The sequence below is a fragment of the Thermobia domestica genome, chromosome 2 (assembly GCF_964235325.1).
Source record: "Thermobia domestica chromosome 2, izTheDome1.hap1.1, whole genome shotgun sequence".
Classification (NCBI taxonomy): domain Eukaryota; kingdom Metazoa; phylum Arthropoda; class Insecta; order Zygentoma; family Lepismatidae; genus Thermobia; species Thermobia domestica.
This window is the reverse complement of record NC_137455.1, coordinates 87,689,966-87,711,602: the sequence shown is the minus strand read 5'-3', so window position 1 is coordinate 87,711,602 and position 21,637 is coordinate 87,689,966. Positions and strand designations below refer to the sequence as shown.

The 21,637-nt window shown below is 35.4% G+C and overlaps 1 protein-coding gene across 3 annotated transcripts in view; it reads left to right on the top strand.

The window, feature by feature from the left end:
- The window catches only part of qua (villin like protein quail), a 132,952-nt gene that overhangs the window by 42,777 nt on the left and 68,538 nt on the right, over positions 1–21,637 (top strand). Inside the window, exon 1 of one of the 3 annotated variants that reach the window (XM_081743776.1) lies at positions 1,621–1,743. The exons of the other annotated variants lie outside the window; for them this stretch is intronic. The gene's annotated coding sequence lies outside the window, so the exon portion shown is untranslated. Of the gene's footprint in view, positions 1–1,620; positions 1,744–21,637 lie in introns of those variants that run through there. 3 annotated transcript variants of the gene reach the window in all.

The window sequence follows — 21,637 nt, the reverse complement described above, 5'->3', positions numbered from 1 at the left end:
GTCGGGCCTCACATTATAAATTCACGGGCGCGGGCTAAAAATTCCGGCCTGTGCTGATCTCTAAGCCACAAGGATGTTTAATGGGAAATACGGTGGTTCAGTAGTAGAGCCTCAATTCAAGTGCAAGGGATCCCTAGTTCGATCCAAGAACACGTGAGCTTGTGATGATAATGTCGTGTCTGTGAGTTTTCTCTTGGTTCTCTCTTTCCGCACATTCTCATTCCATCGATTTTTCACAATTATTCTCGTTCATGAAATATTCGTCTCCTTTAGCCTAAATGGCATAAATTCTTCCCGCTGGTCTAGTGACAAGCGCGTGCGCATTTGATGCACGTCCCGGGTTCGATTCCCGGTGGGAAAGCGTTAAAATTAGAACACATTACGGTGGTTCGGATTTCACCTTAAACTGTACGTCTGTGTGGGGACGCTAAACTTCAACAAACAAACGAACGAACGAATGAACTAAAAGACATAACCAAGAACGCTAAACAACAAACTTCATTTCATTTTTTCCTTCACGAGGGTGCCTAAGAGACCCAAGTCAAGATGTGACTTCATGACACTGTAGGAAATCAGTTGACCAGAAGCCAGAGGAATTCTCTACTAATTGCGTGAATAATTGAAGATCTGAATTGCATAACATCCCAAGTCCACTCTGTTTCTTCGTATTTTGAGTTTTTTTTTTTTTTTTTTGTTTTTTATGTTTGCATCTGTGTTTTAAGGGCTATTAACTCGCGTAATATGTGAATCCAAATCAAAACCTTTTTAAAGAAAAATACAAAATAATTTCAGCTAAACAATAGCATGCCAAATATAATGTTCTTGTTTTTCTCCTAAAATCACAAAAGTACTCCGGTGGAATTGGGATGTTCTGCATTCAGGTCTTCAATGAATATCTTGTAATAAAGTTTAGGGGCCACGGTGGCTCAGTGGCAGAGCGTTCACCTTTGGTGCATGGAGTCTTTGGTTCGATCCCAGCTCGCACCAAGTGAGCATTGTGTTGGACAAACACCGTATGCGTGGATTTTCTCGGGGTTCTTTTATTTCCTTCCACTTTACTTATCCCACCATTCCATTTATTTTTCATAATCACCGTCTTCTTTAGCCTAACTGGCATAATCGTGGAACGTAAAGCTTAAAAGAGTTCATTTCATTTTCACTTTTTCTTGTAATAAATCCTTAATTATTTAGTTCTTGCCTACGCTACAGATGGATTATGGCTAATAGCAGAAGATAACTTGGTGGATCGTACTGAATATGACAATTCTTACTTTAAGACTTACACTGAAATAGCTAAATTAACCATATTATAGTTAGTGTATGGATTACTAAATTTGTTAATTCCTACTGTCAAATTTTAGGACATATCTAGACAACATTTAACTCATGTAGCCATGGGCATTCTAAACCTGACCAAGGGGCGAAGGTGAGTTATATTGTACTGTACTTCCCCATTGATTCATTTTCTACTTTTAAGCTATTGACCTTTAAAAGGAAACGCGAACAAGTCTCGTAGTAAATACAAGGAAAAAATCTCTGCTGATTCATTTTAGTAGTTTAGTAGTACACACTCACTGTAATCTTAAAAGTTTATCAATTCGCATTAGGCGGCGTTCTTTTTCGTTGGTAGTGAATGTGATAGCTACTTCATATTTACGGATTCAGATTGTTCGGGATTGTGTACAGCTACTCATTTAGATGGTGTCCGTGGTGAGCGGAAGAACTGTGCTGTATAATAACAAGGTATGGGTTCAGTCTTGATAATTAATTAATTTCCAGGCATAATTTTCTCTTTCCCTGTCTCTTATTAGAAGGTATTGATAAGATAAGTATGAGCTACTTTATAATTATTCAAATTGTGTGGGATGTATAGTGTTGTTCAGAGTCATATGTAACTTGAAACTAGTGTTCTGTTCTTTACAACTTAATCAAAAGTCTGAAAATGTAATTTCGTTTCACTTCCCACGGATATGTTCTATAAGGATAATTAATGAAAATGAATGATTATACAAGAATTGTTGACATGATAATGTGGGAGGAAAGGGAAATCCTCGAGAAAACTCTCAGACATTATGTTATCCACCACAAATTTATAAAATATGGGATCGAACCAGGACTTCCCTCGTACCAGAGCTGAGTGCTCTACCACTGAGCCACCGTGCCTTCTCAGTAACAGATCTGGCTTCTTAATACTATACGAGAAGTGAAAATATTTTACATCGAAGAAATATTAATTGATGCTCAAATTAAGTACCTGCAGTGTAATGAGGATATAATCACTTAACCTAATTCTTGTACACGTGGTTACCTAATCATATTTTTTTAAGGTTACCTCTTCTACAGTTTTCTAGTTTCTTAATATTACCTTTTGAACAACAGAGAAAGAGGATGGTACAGGGTGTCTATCAGTCACGAAAGTCACGAATGTCACGAAGAAGTCACGAAATGAAAAAACGGACATGAAAGTCACGAAAAAGTTACGAAATTTAGCTTTAGGGTCACGATTTTTTTAAACTGTACAAATGTAAGTACAGATTGGAAAATTTCGTTCTATAAAACGTCAAATTTTACCATCAAAAATGTCTATGGTCGGCTTTAGACGCTACCAAATCGCAAGCAAAGTACGTTTCTATCGCATGGATCAAAATTCGGCCTAATTCGCACCAAAATTTGCTCTTGAAAATGTTAGGAAATTTTATGATTTGGTGAAGAAAAGGTCACGAAAAAGTCACGAAATTTCATCTTGGAATTTTAGTAGACACCCTGTGGTAACATTTCCCAGCTCTGTTGACTTAGCAGCCTTACCTAGAATCTAGTTTCAGTGGCAGTCTTTACATAGGGCGAGCCGTGTAAGCACTCGGGCCCCCAAACATGAACCCTGTTTGGGCACCCGAAGAAAATATTTCTAGAGGGCGGCCCATCTCTATGGTTGCTATATTACGTCTGGTATTTAATATACGTGGTTGCTATATTACCTATACATTTTCGTGAGCCAGATGAGGGCTCGGGCCCCACCCTGCCCTTTCCTTCGGCGCCCATGATCCTATGTAATAATCTTGGTTTTTAAAAGCTTGAATGGACAACATATTATATGACATTCAATAAAATTCGAAGTTTAGAAAATTCTAGAATAGTCAAACTGATTACAATTTTATAGTCTAAGTGGCCTATATCTACAGTACGCACCATGAATAAAATTTTTGCTTCCATTTAATGTTCTGTATATTAGTGAGTCCTGTTGGACTTTAGTTTATCCAGTAGTATTTCTGTAGATCAGTGTCCATCAATGTTTGTAGGTTTCCTTAAAATTTCCTTCGACTGACAAAAAATGTCCCTTTTCTTATCAAATTTTCCCCTATTTTGTTCAGTGTCCAATTCTTGACAGAAGTTACGTGATAAAATTAATTGAGCTATATTAAAGGAAGTGCCAACCACATTTGCTTTGTTCATGGTTTTTGGTTCTATTTTTTTTACTTCTTACTTTTTACTTCTTTATTTTTCTTTTTTCTTTTTTAAAAAAAATAACAAAATACACTCAGCCAACAATGGGTCCAAATTATGCTACTTTGGATATATATATATATATATTCATGTGTGGGTTTTCTTGGGGTTCTCCCGTTTCTTTCCACTTTCTTTAGCATAGCCGGCGTAACCGTGAGACGTGTAACTCAAAGATTTCATTTCAATTAGTAGGGGGTGAGAATTTCCGTGGATTTTCACGTTTTATCGGAAAAAATCCCCTTTTTCCTTTTTCGCTAAATTTACCTACGGAATTTCCCTGGATTAGGGCAATTTCCCTCCAACTACGAACACTGGTGTCTATCGGGAAAGTGCTCTGACGTCATTAACACTCGTTCTCTAACTCCAAGGAAATTTCGAAGTTCAGCTCGAGCAGTCAGTTGCCGGGAAAAACTGGTACGAGGTTAAGAAGAAGTGTTACCAATTAAGAGGGGATTATGTCAAAATAATTACAACTTGATGTATTGATCAAAAGATTTATACAGTTTAAAACTTCCCTTTGTTTCTTAGGTAATATCATTGGGGAAATCTTTGTGCACTATTTTCTTAATTTTCATAAACTGTATCCTGCTTAGCTAAGATAGCCACACAGAGTAAAAAAAAACCTATGTGGCGTACGTAAAAACGTAGGTTACGTGCGTAAATCATGTAGTTTTTGGACTTAAAGTACGGCTATAACATCATACAGCAACGTATAACTGAAAACGTATGTTTTATAATACTGTCCGTATAAGTGTTCCATCTATATGTACTTTCCGTATGACTGTATATAAGTAGTAAGGATCTCATATATAGATGGACGTATATAACATATAGCTAACGTATGTAACATACATATACATATGTAATATCCGGATGATTGTTAAATATCAGACATCCTGCAGCGACATGATGTAACATCTAAGAGGGAAAAGGCAATACGTATGTAGCATATGGATAATGTATGCTCCGTAAAGATTTCCGTAGTAAACATTTGGATTCCGTGGTATAGTACACCGCTGTCCGGATCAACGGCGGCGACTTCCCAAAATTTATGTGGGTGCATGCCAATGGCGGAACGTGTTATGAGTTTTCAGGGGAGTCACGATATTTTTTGATTGATATCCTTTTAGTTAAAACCTTTATAATACAATTCCATTTTTGATAGTGGGAACTGCCTTTGACTAGGTCAGACAGGCAAGAAAGAGGGGAGTGTGTTGCGTGGTTGCCCTTGCACAAACACATTTGAAACAAACAATTACGTTTTAGAGGTTAGAAATTTTAACTTCCATCTCAATATTTTATTTGCTTATTATTTTTTGATGATGGCAAGTGAGAAGTATTTATTTTATTTTGTTTCTATCAACCTAAAAATCTTGTGGTTGCATGGCACCCAAAAGATTATTTGTGTGGGTGCTGGAGACCCGGAGCACCCACGTAGTCGGCGCGCATGGTCCGGATGACGGATATTTCTCAGTGCAGGGTTGTGTGTGTGTGTTTTAGGGAGGCCATTAGTCATTGCTCAGTTTCCAGCTTTACAGAGTTTAGCATTCAGGAGTCATAGAAAAAAAATGAACCCTGATTTTAGAGCTTTTTATTTTATTTATTTGTTTTGGATTTAGTGGAATTAGATTCAACTTTACACCAAATAACAAACAATGAGATTAATGATTGCTATATCAGAAAAGAAAATATTCCAAATGAATTTATAAAATTATGGCAAGCAAAAGCCAAAAATTAACAAAAGTTTTAAAAAACAAATACTACCATATTATACATGGTGTACACCAGATAATGCTTGTGTTGAGCAGCTCTGTGTAGTATTGGGATTTGTAAACACCACTAAAATCGAGAAAAACTCTACATTTGCTTGTCGATGTTTTGTTCTTGACGCCTTTACTCTTGATATTGTCATGCAACCTGCGAACGATCCCGCAGTGCTTCTTTGCCTTAGACTCCGCAAATGCTAAGGCCGCATGTGCCTAACTTGTGGCAGAATACTTTACGCCGGGTTTCTCAACCTCGGGATCGAGACAGTAATGTGAGGCGTTGGATGGCAAAGTGGCGTAGCTCATTAAAAAAAAAAAAAAAAAAATGATTAAGTCATTTCCGTGAACTTGAAACCATAAACTGTTGGATGGCAAAGTTCCGTATCTCAGAGTAAAAGAACCAGGCCATAGGCCAAAAGATGGCAGCGCAAAGAACCTATTTTTTTATATCGATTCTAATAAAAGTTTCAATATCTCAAAATGTCTCAAAACTGACTTACGCTATTTTCCCATCCAACGCCTTATATATAGGTTCGCGAAGAGGTGTGTAAAATATAAATGTAGGTCTAACTAGAATCTATATATATACAGGAGCGGATCCAAGGGGGCTATAGGGTCTATAGCCCTCCTTGACGCTCAGATATACACTGGATAAAATGGGTCTCAATCTTGCTTTACACTGGATAAAGCGGCAAACTATGGTTTAGCCCCTCCCTTGATCATATTCTGGATCCGCCACTACATATATAAAATTGGGGGGGTCCCATTTAAAGTTATCAAGTTGCCCCCGTCCGTCCCCCGGATGAATTCATTGTTCCACCCTGAAATAGAATTTAAAAATATATTTGCCACGTGTTTTTGTATTTCATGACACGACGTGTATTCCTCGAGATATTCCACCGTCCACCACCTCGAGATAAACACTATATATATTACAAACTGGAAATTATTTATGGGAATTGTTGCCAAGAGGATATGATAAAAAGAAGGAGGCCCTGATATAAAATAGGTTGAGCCTGCTTTACACAGGTTTTGTTCTGTACTGTTATTGACATCCGTGTCTGAAATTAGAGGCAGGTGATATTGTCACATCGTACTCTGTGGCATGTACGTACCGACAATTTTCTACACTCGGATCAGAATTAGAAATGGATTGACAGTTCAAAACCACGTGGAAATCTGTGTTAAGACAGAAAGCTATGTCACGGGATCATTAACGTCACTGAGAGAGGAGCTAGTCATAAACGTCATAATAATAGTTACAAGTGGAAGATTTCGGTAGAAAGGGACAACAATCGTACAATGTTGTCGTCCTGTAACGTATGTTCAGAAGTGTTTGTCAACCGAAGTGAAGGGAGCACATCTCACGCCTCAGCAAAAATGCTCACGACCCCGATGGCAGAACTTTCTTTGTCTTTCTGCGATGAGCTTTTGTAAGTCAAAAGTTTTCTGCAGGAATTCTGCAGAAAATACACTTGTGACTCTTAAAAATACGCTTTACGCGACGTAAAAAACAGTTCAAACTATATTTATGCGAGTAGCCCGTCCATTTAAGATATCTACACATAGCATGTATGTTTTTTATACTTTTCTGTTAGCTATTTTTTCCTCCTCTGGCAATTTTTCTGCAGAGACGCGGCAAATTTTCTGCGATCACATCGCAGATCGCGGCATGTTCTGCTATGGGGCTCACGACATGGCAACAAAGCAACATGTGCTCCTCCAAATATCAGCTGCTTTCTTATTTTGATCCGAGTGTTATCCACCAACATTACTTGAATCCGAAATCTTCTTGTTACAAATGATAGAGTTCAAGAATCCAAAACGTTGTTACCCTGGAATTCTGAATTGTGCTTCGGATCGAATATTAATAAACACTATGTCTCACATAGCTTCAATGCAGGGAAAACGTATTAAACTTAGGGATGGGCAAAACCGGTTTTTATAAAAACCGAAAACCGGTTTCTATAAAAACCGAAACCCGAAAAACCGACATTTCGGTTTTCTCCAAAACCGGTTCGGTTTTCACTGAAACTGGTTTCGGTGAAAACTTTTTGAAAAAACATAAAACTATTTCTGTGGAAGTGGATTCGGTTTCCGGAGAACAACGAAACACCATTCTGGTCAGAAATAGAACAAATTTTGAAAAAAAAAACGGAAACAGTTTTGAAGAAAACCGAAACCGGATCAGCTGAAAAACAGAACCGGTTTTGGAGAAAACCGATAACCGGTTTCGGTGAAAACCGAACCGGTTTTAAAGAAAACCGAAATCGGTTTCGGTTTAAAACCGAAAACCGAAAATCCGGTTTTTGTGCCCACCACTAATTAAACTCCAAATAAAGAAAATATTTTTACAAATAATGTATTAAATGACTTGCTTTAATTTTATTCCTTTATTTTAAAGACATTCTCTTAGGCATCTTTCATAATAGCAAATGGTACACAGCTATTAAAAGCTTCAGTGGAAGAGTTCCATAGATAACAGAGGTCAGGAATCAATTTTAGTGTTCGATTCCAACATTTGAGTTGAGTTGAGCTGATTTTGAGTTTAACGTCCCGTTCAGCAGCGAGGCTATATGAAACTTGGACCTACTGATTAACGTGGAATCCAAACCACACATGAGCTCCCGCCGGAAATCGAACCCGGGCCTCCCACACCAAAGGCGCGTACGCTAACTGCTTAGCCACAGAGGAGCTCGATTCCAACATTTGAGAGAAAGAACCATAGAAAGCAATGGCAAAATTGTAATAATGGCCATCCTAAATGGTACTCGAATCCGAACATTTCATTACAAACTCATGTACTTGAACGTAGATATGAATTCTTGTTAATACTTTACTGGATTCTGATTCAAATGCGTCAGTTTTGTCTTATTTTTCTACTGCATAGAACATACATATGTATGAAAAATAGGTGTTGCCTAATACCGACTAATGTTACACAGCAACATTTTCCAGAACGTACTCATGTTAATTAGTAATTTCAAGCTATTTATTAGGGCTGTCTTACTATAACTAGCGCATACGTGTATTGGAAAACACAAAACAAATATTTGTCCTTGGACGTTTCTTGATAACAGAAGAATTACGGTTGGAATATTTTGAGCTGTAGCTGAAGTAAATATGAAAAATATTTTGTGAACTTTTATATGCACAAATATATATATATATATATATATATATATATATATATATATATATATATATATATATATATATATATATATATATATATATATATAAAATTAAAAAATTCATTGCTTTGAAAAAAGGAAATAAACGTGACATTTTTCTTTGTGATAAACTACTTGAATCCTTCGTAAATGATTGATAGTGTTTTAATCAAGTTAAACTAGACCTTGTTTTCATATTGATTTGACAGATCGTATTTTTACCAAAATTATTTCCGTATTTTTACCCAAATGAACTTAAGATACAAAGTAATCAGTGGCAGATAGATAGTGAGGGAAGTCCCATCGGTAAAAATTTTAATTTTTTCACTATTAGCTAGAGAGGGGGAGGTTACTTCATGTTCTAATCTTTGTATACAAGAATTAAGACATCTGGTAAATGTTCTTTCCTCATTTTCTAACGATGTGTCTTCCTTCAAGAGCCCATAACGTACTTGAAGAGGGAAAATTGAGAGAATATCAGGAAAATTCCCGCCAGAAATACACGAAATGACGTGTATGAGGGGAAAGGTTTATATTTTTTATATTATATTCTCGTTTTATGTCAGGTCATAGGTTCGGTTTTGTGTGTACAGATCGTATTGGTATACAACCTTTCCCCTTATACCGGTTTCGTGTATCAAAACAAAACGTGGTACACTCATTTCTTATGCCCTATAGTATTTTCGAGATACATTTGGATTGTGTACTTTTACCCAGAGCCACTCCAAAGGAGGCCAGAGTTGCTGGGAGGGATTTCTATAGGAATTTTCCTGATATTCTCCCAATTTTCCCTCTTCAAGTACGTTTTGGACCCCAATACATAACACCTCTGGAAAGCTTGTTTTATGCTGAAGAGAATGAACTAAATGAACTATAAACCATGACTTTCCAATGAACAGTGTTAATGCAATAGCTATTTCACTGTGAGTCTACGATTTTCTTTATAACAGGGTTGATGGGCTCCAGGGACTTACTCCGTTGTCCGTGGAACCTAACTTTTTGTGCATAAAATATCTTTGTTATATTTATCGAATGGACTAGGTTTGATTCGGACGTCCAGGTGACACGTTTATGTCCGTTTCTTGTAAGCTTAAGAGTAGAGATGAATGCTCCAACCAAATGGGCAATGAAAAGTTATAAACAATGCTTTTTTGTAATGTCCATCTATACTGGAAAATATGTGTGCCCTCTGTCCCTATCTCCATCTATGTTTCATCTTTTTTTTTTTTTTATGGATAATATGACGTTATTAATGTTACAGTCAGTGACGTGCGTAAAGAGAGTTTCAAGTTTTAACCCCTCCTCCTTGAACATAACACCATGAAAAAATTAGTATTCATGATATTAATACACGGACACAAAAATTCCTGTATAGCTTGAAATGATGTGAGCTTCAGTGTTTTACTCCCTTTTGACGAAATTCTGTGTACGCCACTGGGTGCTATTATTGATTGAAGCACGGGCGTCACTTGGACTGCAGAGGACAGTTGCCTCCCTGAGTTATGTATAGACTGTTATATATGCAAATAAAAGGAAATGAAATTTCTAGTTTAACTTCCTTTTATGCGCTGTAGACCAAAAGAGACGGATGATTACTGAAAGTGCTAATAAACCTTCAACTGACCAAAGCAGTATATATATATATATATATATATATATATATATATATATATATATATATATATATATATATATATATATATATAATATTCTGTGTTACAGTTTCGGCAATGTAACATAGCCTTCCACATAGATAATGCGTTGTGAGGAAGGCTATGTTCATAGCCGAAACTGTAACACAAAGATATAATATTAATATATATATATATATATATATATATATATATATATATATATATATATATATATATATATATATATATATACTGCTTTGGTCAGTTGGAGTTTTATTAGCAATCTTGAATTTTCCAAAGCTGCAATGAATAATTTACGTACTGAAAGTGAATGATCATGTAACAGTTGATGGAGTGAAAATGTGGAAAAAGCAGGAGAACCCCGAGCCGATGTTGTTCATTAAGTCACATATCCTGGACTCGTTGTTCGTAGTTTGAGGGAAATTTTCCTAATCTAAGGAAATTTTGTAGGTAAATTTTAGCAAAAAGAGAAAAAGGGATTTTGTTTCGATAAAACGTGAAAATCCAAGGAAATTCTCGCGCTGACTGATTGACCAACATAATGCTTAAATTTTGATTTGTTCTTCAGAAATAAACCGATGCAATAGCAATAGTATGTTTGCAGGGGTGCCAATCCCCCCCAAAGGCCATGACACCAATTCCCCTCAAATTAACTAAGTATCCCCTCACATTTAATTTTACATCTCTTCCTACCGTAACACGTGAGTTCATTGGTTAAAAAAAGGACCCAAGGCTCACTTTACAATCACACAAACTTTAAGGTTAAATGTAATTTCTTTCAACTTAAAATTGATAATTTATCTTTGTACACTTTAGGATGTTTCATTTTGTAAGGCAAAAAATAAAGTGTAAAATTTTTTTATACATTGCTTATGCCCCGAGTCTCAGTGATGGAAAAGATAAACATAACAAATTTTAAGAACATTGGATAATATTTAGAGGTTGCACACTTTGATCAGTTTTGTAAAAGTAGGCAAATATACTATTTTTCAATGTTAGTTACTTTTATATTTAAAACTAGAAATCTTTAAAACAAACATAAAATAATACTAAAATTAGACACTAATATTAATAGGTAGTATGATAGGAAACACATGTGTTACATTAATCAAGACACACATAACGGACAGAAACGGAGACTTTGATTGATGCAATCCCTTCTTTTGTTCGCTAGGTGAAGACTTCTATGTGATGCTCGACTGTCCTGAACAAGAATTTTTGTTGTTCGTCTCTGACTTTAAACTTTTTTTTTTTTTTATCAGAGCAATTCCTTTTTCTCCGGTACACTTAATTAAAAATTATTTTATTTTACTTTTTAACTTACTTAAAATTCCTTGTGCACCTCGATATTCACTTATAATCAATATTTTACAGATTTATTTTTTTACACGTATGTTTATGTTAAAATTAGCCTTTATTTAGGCATATTCTTGTATTTATTTTGACAACTATTAAGCTAAAGCAAGGCTACATGATTAAAAGTAAGACATATTTTCTTAAAGGTACAGAAAAAAAATCCATAATTCCAGAAATTGTAGTGTAAAAATTACATCTAGTTACTCAAGTAAAAGTGAATAACAAAAAACATTGAACTTAATGAATCTGACGTTTTAACAATTTTTGTCTTTGTTTACTGATTAAGGAAAGCTGATCAATAATGTCCTCATATGATATAGTTCGTTTTAAGATCTCAGTCTCGTTACTGAAAATTAGTAAGTTATTTAACCAAGTGCCCCCATACTTGTTCTGAGGCGATTTTTTTACAATTTTGATCCGACGCATGGTTCTCTCAACTGAGCAGCTTGTTACAGAGAGTGAAAGCTGCTGTAAACATCTGTATGGCTTAATAAAACCTTGTTTAATACAGAGCTTCACAGTTGCTTCCATGCTGTCTTCCTCTTCTCATCAATTTCTTTTCCATCTAAGGCTTCTTTCTGAGTATCTTCTGAGTTTTACTAATATTGTTCTTGTCTTTCTTGAAAAATATAGTGGTTTTTTTTTTTTTTTTTTTTGGTAACAAATCAGAAATGTCTATGTTGTGATGTGAGGTCTTGTATACGAATGAGAAGTTTTCTAGCTCAGGTACTGTTTCTTCACTATCAAAATGGTCGAAGTCACACAATTCGTGTACCATATTTGACCGGTTATTAAGTCCACGTATTGGCTTGAAAAGCTATCTAGTAATTGAGCAGTCAGTGAGTCAGGGATCTTAAAGTAAACATCAACTTTAATTTTTCTTAAAGGTTCAGTTATTACTTCATCAAATGCCAGTTCGTCCATAAACATTTTCCTCTTTCGTAAACCCTCCCTCCCGCAAAAAAAAAAAAAAAAAAAAAAATCGGCGTCATGTTTCACTTTTGTGTGTATGTGTGTGTTCAAAGTACATAGTATAATTTGCACCTATTTTGGCAGGATATATTTATGTTTATTTTTTGTAAAAAAAAAAAAAAAAAAAAAAAAAAGAAGGGAAATTTTTTTAAAAAATAGAAGGAAAAAGCAGATAAACAAAAATGTGATTGGCATTCTTTAATATAGCTAAATTAATCTTATCACTTAACTTCTGTCATACGAATTGGACATTCAACAAATTAGGGAAAATTTGATGAGAAAAGGGAAAATTTTGTCAGTCGAGGGAAATTTTCTTCAGGAAATTACGAACATTGCCTGGAAATGAACCAGGGATCTCTCGCATCAGCGATGAGCCCTCTACCACTGAACCACTGTGTTCCCCGAGGTATATATTACATACACATTTTTATCTATAGTATAATAATATACTAATAAAAGAACGTGAAAATCTACTTTGTTGGAGATGCTTAATTGGAGATACGGCCTCCCAAGCAAAACTGAAAAGCGCTGCCAGATTGAAAACAGCAAGTAATATACTTTGAGAAGTACAGAATTTTCTTTTACTCCTCTGATGTCAAAGTCTTACACGAAATTTGAACACCTCTTATGGGCCTCTTAGTGAACCACGCCTGTCATTTTTTCTTCCCTTCTTGATCAAGTATCGCAAAAAAAAAAAAAAAAAAAAAAACTGAAATGCATGTTTAGTTATTTTAAATGAAGTCCAAATAGAGCCCGTTTGTGTCTAAGTGCTTAGCGTACACGCCTTTAGCGTGAGAGACCTGGGTTCGATTCTCGGCGGAAGCTCATGTGGTTCGGATTCCACGTTAATCAGTAGGTTCACGTCTCGTATAGCCTCGCTCGTGAAAGGAACGCTAAACTGAAATCAACAACAACATAAAGTCTAAATAGCAAATTTCATGTCTTTACGTTTGACGGTGGTGAACACTTGTACTATCTTTGGTTTGTAGCCCATTAATTTGTATGAGGAATTGTTAGTCTGTTTTCTTTGAAATGGACGGGAATTTTGGTAATTTGATTTTACTAATTTCTCCTTGAAGTTTATTAAATAATCCTTACTTCGTGAAAAAAAGGGGGGAAGAATAGAACATGTGACTAGTTTTCGATACCTGGGCAGCGTTATTAGTGAGGACGTAAAGTGCGAACGTGAAATAAAAGCAATGATAGGAACGGCGAAAGTGGCTTTTAGGAGAAAGAAAAGTCTGTTTTGTAGGTTCTTGAATGGAGAATTGAGAGAAAGGCAGATAGTTGTAAAATGTTTCTTGTGGAGCGGCAGAAACATGGACATTACGCAAAAGGATGTAAAAAGACTAGAAGCCCTGGAAATGTTGGTGTAGAACAGAATGGAAAGACTTAGCTGAGGACAGAAAACAAATCAGAAAGTGTTAGCAATAGTTGCAGAGAAAAGAACAGTTTTATATGTAATTGTAATTGAGAAAAAGGAAGAGGAGCTGGTTGGGTTATTAGCTGAGAGGGAATTGTATTTATGAAGAAAGTGCTTGAATGTATGGTAGCAAGAAAAAAGAGGAAGGACGCGAAAGAGGCTACAATTGATGGGTGGTATTAAAACAAAAAAATCCGATATGTGAAGACGAAGAAGTTAGCTGAAGAGTATGGCGCATGGAATCTAGAGACCTGCACGGGCCAAATTTTTCGGCCCGAGCCCAATCCAGCTCGAACGTACCTAGGCCCGGCCCGGCCCGATAAGTTTTTCTAAATTCTTGACCCAAGCCCGGCCCGGGCCCGATAAATTTTTGAAAAAATTAGCTCGAGCCCGAATCTTTCTCAAAATTTAGTACTAAATTTGACCTAACCCTCAGAAACATTTTCTAAACTTTGGTTCACAACCTGACGCTTGCCTTCCGAATGGTACCATTGCCTCCTAGAATTTTGCCTGTCATCGAGAGAACAAAAACTCCATTCCCTGTAACAAAAATCTAACTTAATTGATTTTTTAGCATAAAGTGAAGATGGCAATATTGTTTAGCGACAGGCAAAACATTCCCACCCCTTCTTTTTATATTTTGAGTTCAGTGAAGGTCAACGTCATACCTCAATTTACCGCATAATGCCTGCAATCCTCTATAGTGAAAGGGAGCCGCTAAGCAACAGAAACTGTAAATAGCTATTGCATTCTTTGTAACATTTTTCACGGACACACTTCTTCAACGTTTGGCTTTATTCCAATTATCGTTTAACGAAAGTCAATAATTATTAAAGAATTGCAATTGATCGGCCCCAGCCCGGCCCGACCTGAAGAGAAATCAGTGTCGGCCAGCCCAAACCCGGCCCGGCCCAAAGAAATAACAGAGTCGGCCCGGGCCGGGACCGGCCCGTACAGGTCTCTAATGGAATCTCCTCAGTTGCGACAAGTGATCTGTCAACATTGACAGAATACCTATGATGATAATGATACTTCCTGAAAATGAACAAATTTAGTGTAAGTAATATTACATGAATATTGTATATTGGAAATTCATTTAGAAAAGCAAGGAGTGTTTAGCTAGAGTAAAAAGAAATCAGTAAAATCACATCGTTAAAGTACCAGCTCATTTCAAACAAATAATAATAAAAAAGAGAATAATTCCCCATATAGACCAATTTGCTAAAATTAAAGATTTCACAAGTTCTTAACATCGTTAAAGGATTCTGAATGTGGACATCTTATTATAATATCATATTTAATTCCAACCCCATTTCATCCTCTTCTACCTTAAATTTCGAAAAATTCTTCTTAGTGGTACCTTACGTCACAAATCCTGTGTACTACTTAAATTTCAAATTCAGTTTGGCCTAGGCGTTGATCAATCAGTCAGTCAGGACGTCTTGTATATACGGATAAAGATATATATGTTGATGCATCACTTTTCTCATTTAACTTGTTAGTGCAAACATTTTTAGCCAAGACCAAAAAAAAAAAAAAAAAAAAAAAAAAAAAAAAAGTCCCAATCATCGTGAGGTATTATCAGTTGGATAGATTATAAACATATAGGTGCAATGTGAGCACGAGAAAGAATGTAAGGTCTAGTCAGCAATAAGCTTCATCCAAGGGAAGTTGTAACATGTAATTTTAATCCTAAATGAGAATTTAAAACGTACGATGGCAATGTAGAAAATTGCAGAAGCTAAATAATATGTATTACTCTGTATGAAGAAAGAAAAGAAAAGAAAATTCTGTCAGAAACAAGAATCAAAAGTTACGCTACCGAGAATTTTATCATAGTGTTAACTCATTTATGTGGGACAAATCGTCGTGGGTTTCCTTTGCAGCATTCCACGTAATAGACTAGATAAAAGAAAGAGTACCGTTGCAGTTTTGTGTTCTGCTTCAAAAGGAATTCTTTTGCAACGCAGCTCTTCTTTAACAAAAGATTCTCAGGAAAGAATTGAAGAGAGAGAGAGAAAAGACTTATCAAGCAATCGTTGAAATAAAAGTTACAAATAAAAGAAGTCTGCAGTGCCATGAAAAAAAAATCATGTACTTCAACATCCGTGAAAATTTTCATATTCTGTCAACTAGAATATTCCCAAGTCTTTATAAATAATAATTGCTATAAACACTGTTATTATTTTAAGTAATGCTAATAGATGCATGAGCATCTGCAACTGAATTCTCGTATTATCTTAGTCTTTTCCCTCAAGTATTTTCTTTCCTTTTTTAAGCTGGCACCTTACACATTTTTTTTCTGTCTCTGTGATTTATAAGAACTACAGTATATTTATATGCATATGGAATATAATTGACAATAACCTTGTTAATTCAAATGATGTCGTTCCCACGCGTTCTAGTAAGGTGAATGTCATGTCCCAAGATGGGATTTGCGTGTCGTATACGTATTTCGTGTGATGTGTACTAAAGTTTATGTTGTTAAAAATCGTAACCGTTGAATTGTGGTACGTTAGTATTTAGTAGCTGACGATACAGTGGTACAGAGTCAGTCATGTCTACTGTACGTGGTAGACAACAACTATCCACATGTCATAAAAATCATGAAAATCCTTTGAAAGCTGCTCTCTAGGATAAATGTTCTGCAAAATGTGGACATCTCTAGTTTTACCGTTTATTTCTGTAGACGTTATGTGGGCAGTTACACGGTATATCAATGTATTTTAGGAAAGCATTAAAAGAAGAGAAATTACTTAAGTCTTTCGCAAACGGTACCTTGCTCTACTTTTTTATTGGTCAGTTTCCTAGACAAAAAAAAAAAAAAAAAAAAAAAAGAGAGAGATAGTAGGAATTTTATAACTGTCCGGATGTGATATACTTTCTAATTGTAAATACAATGATCAAATCTGTTGAAATATGGATTATTACTTCGAACAAACTCAGAAGTTTCTTCGTAATGTTCGTATTATATGCATTTATAAGAGAAAATGCTATTATTTCATTGCCAACTGTCCTGTTAATAACGTACCCGGTGTTAACTCAAAATCACAAATTTTGAGACACTGGGATTGCTTATTCCAACGATGATATAGCTGAATAGAAACGTTAAACACAGCAACTGTAGAAAGATACCTGTTGACTACATGTATATATACAACCCGCTGTACAACAATGTTGAATGTGTTGCCTAACATTATAGGATTAGGAAGTTTTTCAAATATTTTCGCATACTGTTCTTTTATTTAATCGTATTAATTTTATGCCATCGAATTGAACATTATTGTAAAATTCGAACAAACTAATTCGAATCATTTATTTGTTATTGTTTGTTTTTTTTACAAATAACAAAACACTTGTGCCTCACACTTTATTTGACATAAAAGAGCACAGTGACTCAATGGCAGAGCGCTCACCTCTGGTGCGAGGTACCTCTGTTTCGATCACACACCAAGTGAGTTTGTAGTGGACAACGTCGTGTCTGTGTGTTTTCTCGGGGTTTTCCTCAACGTTTCCATTCCACCAACTATTTCATCATCGTTAATTTTCATTACTCATCCGTCTCCTTTAGCGTGAAAGGTGTAACTTGGGAACGTTAAACTAAAATTTCAGTTTCATGTCATTTCCATTCTACGTGCAGCATTTATAATATAGATATTCGAATGTATAACTGCTACTGGCCCTCGATTGATCCATTTTCGAATGTTCTTTGTTCTTGGAATGTATTAGTTATTCGCTTTACGATTGGATTGCTTTGGCTAGATGACACCAGGTTTTAATCTCCGGTGGGAGTCACGGGTAAAAGTGAAGAGGAACACTGGGGGACGCCATTCCCCCACTTCCAAAAATATCTATTACGTCCCTCCACTTCCTAAAAGTTAGAATGGCCAAAGATAGTCACGGGGGGCGACGTGACGTCATTCGTTCCCCTATCTTTTCAGATGATCCACTTTTACCCCTGGTGGGAGCTCATGTAGTTTGAATGTCACATGCACTTTTAGGTCCACACCCCATATAGCCTCGGTGCTGAAAAGTGTTGTTAAACCAAGAGCAAACCAAAACCCAAAATGATTGTTTGTAATGTCAAGAATATTTGTTTGATTTTCTACTTTCTCCAGTACTTTGTCTTCTCGAAATACTATTAAGTTTGATGTTTTCGTCTTGTACATATTAGTCTTTCAGCAGAAATATTGACATATGAGGATAAATGTATATAATTTTCAAATTTTCTAGAAACTTTTCAAGTGGAAAGATGTGTATTACACTATAGTAATCTCCGTTATAAGAGAAGACAGGATGCTGTCACAGGAAGGATTTCGTGTTTCTAAAAGGAAATTAATAACACGATTTTTATTGCGGCAAAGTGAAAACTGTTTTGATTAGTACTCACTTTCCTCATAATTTGTAGATAGTTATCAATAGTTACATATAGTATTTAACAGATTTATAGGCTTCATTCGCAACGTTGTATTTCCTCTGTATATTATTAATTTCTTCCAGCACTGACAAGACGCACCCGATTTCTTCGTCTGAAAACAGTATGTTTGGTTGATGAGAAATCGGAAACGTTTCGTCACAAGATTCACTTTCATAAAGGTTTTGAGTTAACCATGACAGCATCTTCAACTGATATTGTCTTAAAAATTTGCCATTAAGCAATATTCCATTAAACAATATTTTAATACAGGAAATAATACAAATAACTTAATACAATAATCGTTTAAGGATATTAGTTATATTAAAAGATAACTCTAATTTATGTTTTATTCTGTTTTCTTTTTGTACATATGTTCTTAATATGGGTTATGTTATCTGGAGTATGCAACGATTTTGCGGCGGCACAACATATTGCTTAGTTACGTGACTATCAACGATAAGATTATGATATTGGTTTGATATCGATGAGAGTTAATCACAGATTACTTCATCTAGTTCTTTCCTATCAAGGCTTTAACAAGTGAGTACGACCAATGCTGTTTCTTCGTAAGCTTTGGTTCATATACATTTTTCCCTACTTAATTTTGTATATTTTCCTTTCGCTAGTTATAGATCATAGGTTTCTAAAACTTTAATTGTATATTTTATTTAATTCATTTGTATGTGGGAACTACAAATAAATTGAAATAAGTTAACAAAAATAATAATTTTAATCTTGTGGGATGTGTTGTATGTGTAGGTGGAAGTGAACAAGTTTACGTGATTGGAGACACCTACATTTGGAGAATAATAGTTGTAGGTGTGTGCACAAGGGCGCCGATTTCTCTGCAACTCTTTGGCTGGGGGCATTCAGATGTGTGTTTGGTTGCAGAAGACATATATGAGGATTTTAAGATAAATTGAATGTAAATTATGCCAAATATTGTATATTTATAAATACAATGCGGGGGTCAATATGAGCTTTTGGGGGGAGGAACCAGGATCGGTGTCCTTTTGTGTGTGCATGTGTATAACCAGGATATACAAGCTACGGAAATATAGTAAACTTAAAGAATTAACCAACTTATACGGAAGGTTGATTGGGTTATATCCAACCGATTGTCAAAGTGTGCTTACTCTATGGAAGCCATGTCCTCACCACTGTATCGGTTGTGTTCTGTAGGATTACCGGCATTAGGGTTATCGCCCGACATCGCAATTTTCACTGCAGTAGACTACGTTGGAGTGATAGTGACTTACTTTCAGTGGCATTTAATTATCAAAACACAAATATTCAGGTACCTGCAAGCTGAGGCACAACACTGAGGACGATGCCGGTTTCATTTTTCTGTCTCATTTGGACAGATCACAAGTGTTGCTAAATCGATTGGATATAAACTGATCAACCTTCTGATTATAAAAAAAAAAAAAACGTCCAGTTTAAATCACCAACTTATTACAAACTAATAAAATATGATCAATTTGTTCAAGATCAAAAGTCGAGCAACCTTCTAAATATACGGACGACTTTTAGCACAGGTAATATAATTTCGTTCCAATTTTTCCAGTTGTTGCGGGAATATAGGGTAGTGCGTGTACGCGATAAGCGTGCCTGACTCGTGTTGCGATCGAGTTCATGTAAATACTATTGTGATGTGCTGTTTATCAGACAGCAACTGTAACTTACCATTCAAGCACATTACTTCCATGTAGCTATTCCACCTAGACCAGGGAGTAGAACTTGCTGGGTTTATTCCTTAAGTCGTAACAGCCATATCGTATCCATATATTATATTATGTAAATAAAAAGTTCTCTATTTTATTTGTCTATGGTCAAGAGTTATGTAACCTGAAATAAAGCTATGAATAGTAGGTTGTATAGTCTCAGTCATATTTTCAATTATACTGTACATAATCCCTGCCGTGTGTCCGAACTGTCATCTTAAACACTTTTACATACCTGTAACCAGGGGACTTCCGAAGCTCTTGCAAATCACAGTTTCGGCTAATACGTACTTTAAAAAATAGCTAAATTATTGGTAACCGAAATTTACAAAACGAAGACAAAATTTTATCTCTTTACCTAATTAAAAACAGTAAGTTTCTTAAAACTCTTTTCAAACAAAGGACAGTTTCCTTGCTGCCCCACCGTTATTGACAATGTGTATTGAAGGACAGGAGGAGAAGACTAAAGTTTAAAAGTTTTGAAGTGGTACATTCAAGACTGCACATGAAAAATTACATGTGGTATGCTGTAAGTTGACCAATTCGGCTGTAGAATGTAATCGTCCGTTGAAAGTTCTGAAAACAAACAGATTTCGAAGTCAATCAAGATGCTTAAGACAAAACCACTTTAAAATAGATATTCTGCATAAGAGAAATATAATAATAATAATAATAATAATAATAATAATAATAATAATAATAATAATAATAATAATAATAATAATAATAATAATAATAATAAACATGAACTTTACTTTTTAGCGTCAAATTAAGATAATTTGATTCCGAATTATCTGAGTTTTCGAGGGTTTTCCGTAAATTGTATCAATCGAATCCTGAAAAGATACCTAAAATATAGGTTAGATTCTGGCCAACTTTTCACTCACATTCCTAACCAGTTTAAAATGTTTTCAAAGCTGTATCTGAAATTTGTTAAATAAATGAGATTATATATTTCAAAGTAAGTGAGTTTCGTTTCACAGCATCAAACTACGGTAGACTTCAAACCAGTGGTTGAAGTGAGACGGTATGCGGTGGTATGTCATACCGCCTCTGGTTTATCAGCAATGAAGGCATACCACCTCTGGTTTTTCAGTGATCAAGACATACCGTCATTGGAGAGTAGATGATAATTATCTATTATATAAAAGAGAACGCACAAATCCTTTGTTAGCTCATCACGCTAATACGGCTGAACCAATTTCTTTCATTTTTGGGGGGTTATTAGGATTTGGACCCTAGATGGTTTTTATCATATCACTTTAATTTTTAATTACCAGTGTCTTGAGATAATTGACCATTCAAGTGTCCATAACGTACAAATCCTTTGTTAGTTCATCATAGGTATAAAAATAAACGTATTTATATGCAACCCGCATGACCGTGTCACTCGACGGGTTAACATAAATGACAGGCGCTATAATGTTAACATTTACTGCAATTTGAAAGCGAAAAAGTAAAAATTATCTAAGTAACAAAGTTTATTGCGTTCCGGGGTGACCGCAGCGAAGCGGGGTGAACGCTGCTAGTCTTTAATAAATCCATTTTTATACACAGTAATTAATTGACGAATAGCTTTGCACATAAAAAGATTTTATTTTTTATGTAGAAATAATTTCTAAGTTGACGACCCAGACACTTTTGTTAGCG